This window comes from Leptonychotes weddellii, chromosome 9 (assembly GCF_054177405.1).
Source record: "Leptonychotes weddellii isolate Sample4059 chromosome 9, ASM5417740v2, whole genome shotgun sequence".
NCBI lineage: Eukaryota > Metazoa > Chordata > Mammalia > Carnivora > Phocidae > Leptonychotes > Leptonychotes weddellii.
In genome coordinates this window covers 7,837,717-7,842,053 of record NC_138377.1, presented here as the reverse complement: position 1 = coordinate 7,842,053, position 4,337 = coordinate 7,837,717, and the positions used below count along the sequence as shown (strand labels likewise).

Genomic DNA, 4,337 nt, shown 5'->3' with positions numbered 1-4,337 from the left:
TATCTGTTTACACGGCTGTGACAACTTGAGACAGAGCACACGCCTTTCTCTTGGCATATCCCCAGTGACATGAACTGTGTCTGACCCACAGGACAGTGGCCAATAAATATTTATTGGATGAATAAACAAATGTATGAGTGTTCTGAGTGAATGATTTTGGAAAGCACACAAGTGTTGTTCCAGTTCAGTGACAAACGAACATTCGGCTTCATCTGGGGGTTCATTCCACCTTGGGTTCTTGGGTCATTTCAGTTCAGGGTTCCGTGGAGGAATGTGGGGTTTTGCCGGAGCGGGGCTGGGTTGCCCATCCTGAGTTCTGAGAGCAGTTAGCCCAGAATGGATGCCTCTCTCAGGGGCAGAGGGGTGCCCGGGGAAGGCTTTCCTTTTGAATCCGCCACAGCCCAGGTGGGGACATGGGACAGACCCACAGTGTGGCTGAGGCCATGCTGGAGGCAGCCTGCGCGCTCTGCGCACACCCCGCCCCCGGCGTGACCTTGATCGAGGACCCTGGCTAGGGGCTGCGCTGGTCTCAGACAATGCACAATGTGCGCCGGTTGGGCCACAAGCACTCCATTGAGCCTGCGCCATGGGTCCAGAGGGAAGAGTTATGAGGACTCTTTGTTCAGGGGCTCACATGGGGGCTGCAGAGCCGCCCACACAAATATGCAAAGCCTTTCCAACCCTGGCTGTGGAGAAAGCCCCCCGGTCACCCTAGAGCTAGAACTGGACTCGCAAAGGAGAACAAGGGCTGGGGAGAGGAGACAGACCCGGAGCTAGGTCGCTGCTGGGGAGGGACCTCATCCCAGGGATCTCCTTCCATGCAGCGCGGCTCTGCGCACATAGGGGCGCTCAGGTCTTGAAATCTGTTCCCAGGCGGTAAATTGAGGCTCAGAGAGGTCCGAGCGCTTGGCCAAGGCCACAGGAAGGCATCGATCCTGAAAAGGACTGCAAAGCCCCAAAACAATTGGAGCACAATGATTGTGACCCTGAGAGCAATGATGATGGAAATCCATCGTTTGTTTCGGAAAACAAGCTTTCATGTGTTTCTGACGGGAGCTTTGCCAGAGGCCGGCCAGGTAATGGCAAGAATGTGGGCTTGGCTCCCAGCTCTGTTTTCCAGAGCTGTGTGACCCTGGGCAGGTTGTCTAACCTCTCTGTGCTTGGTTAGTACCTGTCTCCCAAGCTTGTTGTGAGGATCAAGAGACAATGTGTGTCCAGCCCATACAGAGCCAGGCTCGTGGGCGCCTGGTCATGTTTTTGGCCTCACTGTTGCCAGCTTGCATGGGGACTCACGCTGAGACCCCCAGAACTGTAACCTCTGTGGGTCTCAGCAGACCAGAGAGCAGTGCCCCCTCTGGGCTTTAGTTTCCCTATCGGTGAAATGTTAGTTGGACGAGAACGGGCTTCTCAAGCTCAGCATGACTGACATTTGGGGCCAGATAGTTCTCTGCTGTGGGGGGCTCTCCTGTGCATTGTAGGATGTTCAGCAACATTCCTGGCCTCTGCCCAGAAGATGCCGGTAGCACCCCCTCCGCCCCCCGCCAGTCATGACAACCCACACTTATGTCCAGACTTTGCCGGACATCCCCTGCAGCAGAAAGATGAGGTTATATTCTTGGCCCATCAGAGCAGGCACGGAGAGGGAGCACCTCGTGTGTGCTCGGTGCTCAGTGCTCTGCTGGAGACTGCAGGTGGCATGACCCCGCCCGCGAGGACCACATCTTCAGATCAGAAACATTCAGTAAGCATTCATACAAGAAACAAATTCTACAAGCATTCACCGGTGCCTTTTCCACGCCAGACCCTGGATCTGGTGCCAGGATCCTGAGGTCCAAGGTGAGGCGTGGTCCCCTGCTCCAAAAAGCCGTCCGGATTCTTCTGGCTAGGGGAATGCCTTCCTCTGTGCTTCCAGACATCCTCTCTCCCAGCCTCCCAACAACCCTTGGAGACGGGGGATTTGGGGCTCAGTCAGGGATGGGGACGGACTCGCCCAAGGTCATGCTTCGACTTAGAGCCAGCTAGCTCTCTTCCCATGGGGGGTGGGGGGTCAGACTCTAGATTCAGTCAAGGAAACTTTGGAGCCCAGGGAAGAGGCAGCCCCCGCTGGAACGACAGGACCTGGAATATAGAGAACCTCAGCTCTGATGCTTACTGACGGGGCGGCCTCTGCGCCTTGCTTCTCATATCTGCACAGGGGATATAATTACACCCCATCCGCTGCATTCCTGCAAAGTGTTGGTGAGGTGACACAGAGTGCCTGGCACACAGTAGGTGCTCAGCAAACAGCAGTTGTAACGATTGCGGCTGTCGTCCCTAAGGATGCAGAAGTAGTTGTCCCAGGGGGCTGCCTGGTAGGCTGGCCTGGGCGCGTGCAGACGCAGCTCCCTGAGCCTGGCCTCCACTCCCTGGGCGCGCCTGGGCCCGGGGGCCACACGGAGAGTGGCCGGTGTTTGAGCTCTGCGGAGCCAACAGTGCCCCCTACTGGACAGTCTGCAGAGTCAGGAGAGGGGCCCAGTCGCCTTGACAAAGCTGGGGGCCCCTTCCGTGGTTCAACCAAGTTCATTCTTCCGCTTCTCTGAACTCTAGCATCTGTCCTCTCGGGGAACACACGCAGAGGGAAGTCTGGACAAATGAGCTGAGTTATTATCTGAAACCCGCTCCCTGGCTTCCTGGCTCCCGGACAGTAAGAGGTGGCTCCGCGCAGCGGACCGAGCAGCGGCCCCCACAGTAAGCTGCCCGCCCCCCACCCAGAGCTCTGTGCACGTGAACAGCCTTTTCTGCTGTGAAGTTCTCCCATCAGACGGGGATCGTGTTCATCTTTCTCTTACAGCCAACATTTCACAAGCTTGCCATGGAGCGGACGTGAGCGGGGGCATCCAGGACTCGGAGAAGCCCCGAGAAGGGCAAATATCCACCCAGGTAAAATTTCCACCGGAAGTGACCCACCCGCTAGTCCCCTGGTCATTCCCATAGAAGGTGCGGGTGGTGGTGGGGCTCCTTGTCCGCTCACTCTGATGTCAGGATGACCAGTCGAGGAGCAGCCGGGACTCCTCCTCGCATGCTGTTGAATGAAACCAGCAAATGCGATCCTTGCTCTGGGGGCCAGACTTTATCACCCAAGCATGGCCAAAAGTACTTAAATGGGTATCCTGGCCCATGGAGCGGGCTGTGTGTGATCCCTGGGTGTCCAGTTTCGAGGGGCAGATCCATCAGACCTCAGCTTCTGTCTGCAACCAAGCAGGGAGGTGCTGAGTTGGAAGGAGCGGGGAGGCAGAGGCGCGACCCGGAGGTCTCAAATGCCCTCATCCCGGGTCTGCAGCGACTGGGACCCTGTCGGGGACATCAGATTGTTCCCTTGCTCTCTTGACACTTTTCTGCACTTTTTCTGTGTGTGTATAAATGGAGAGAAGGACTATGTGGCTGAGCTGGAGGCTGGAGCAGAGGGTGAAGAGATTGCCCTTCTTCCGGCGTGGTGACTCCTCGGTGTATACACTGGTTTCCTCTTCCCCTAACCTCGGAAGGAGAGCGTCTGCCTCGTGGGTTCTTGGGAAGCTTCAAGGAGACCAGGAGTGTTTGCTACGGGTGCCTCTCTGCTCTCTTCTTATGACAGGATTGCTGTGGTCATGGTCAGCTGATGGCCCCCAGGAGGTCCTGTGACTCTCAGGGCTTGGGGAGGTTGGGCCAGCCAGACTCCAAGTCCCTCCAGGTCCTGGCAGTTCCTGGAGGAACCGACGCTCTCGTCCTCTGTCCCCACTCAGGGCAGGGGGCGTGGGCTGCCCGGCACAGAGGATCCAGCCCTGCCCTCACCTGCACACGACCTTTGCAATCCTTCCCTTGCAGGATTCTTGGTGACAGCTGAAGGGGACAAAGGGTGTCAAGATTCCGGCACCAGTAGCTGCTCAATAAATGGCTCTTCTTTCCTTCCCTCATTTCCCTCCCTCTCTCTTCTGCCCTCGGGTCCATTAGCTTTTAGTTTGCCTCAAGTGACATAAATAATAAATGACCTTTCCCCTTCCAGTGCTTATCAGTCTTTGGGCAGCCTGTTTTTAAATAAATAAATATTACTTGCAGATTTCTCATCCTTTCTCTTAAAAGGTTTTAAAAGCCCCCACTAATACTAGATTTTCCCACAGAGACTAAAAATCACATTCATTCCATCAAAGGGAGTATTCTCAGATGGGGTGGGGGTGTTTGCCCCCCAGGAGACATTTCTTGTCGCCACTGGAGGAGGGATGCTGTGGCATCTGATGGGTCAAGGCCAGGGGGGATGTTGCTGAGCATCCTACAATGCCCAGGGCAGCCTTCCAATAACACAGGATCAGGCCTCAAATACCATT

At 56.0% G+C, this 4,337-nt stretch overlaps 1 long non-coding RNA gene across 1 annotated transcript; it reads left to right on the top strand.

The window, feature by feature from the left end:
• The first annotated feature begins 301 nt into the window (after positions 1-301).
• Positions 302-4,046, top strand: LOC145723236 (uncharacterized). The gene is made up of 3 exons (XR_014148160.1): positions 302-2,727; positions 2,831-2,919; positions 3,611-4,046. It is a non-coding gene; the product is annotated as an uncharacterized LOC145723236 (long non-coding RNA).
• Positions 4,047-4,337: the final 291 nt, after the last annotated feature.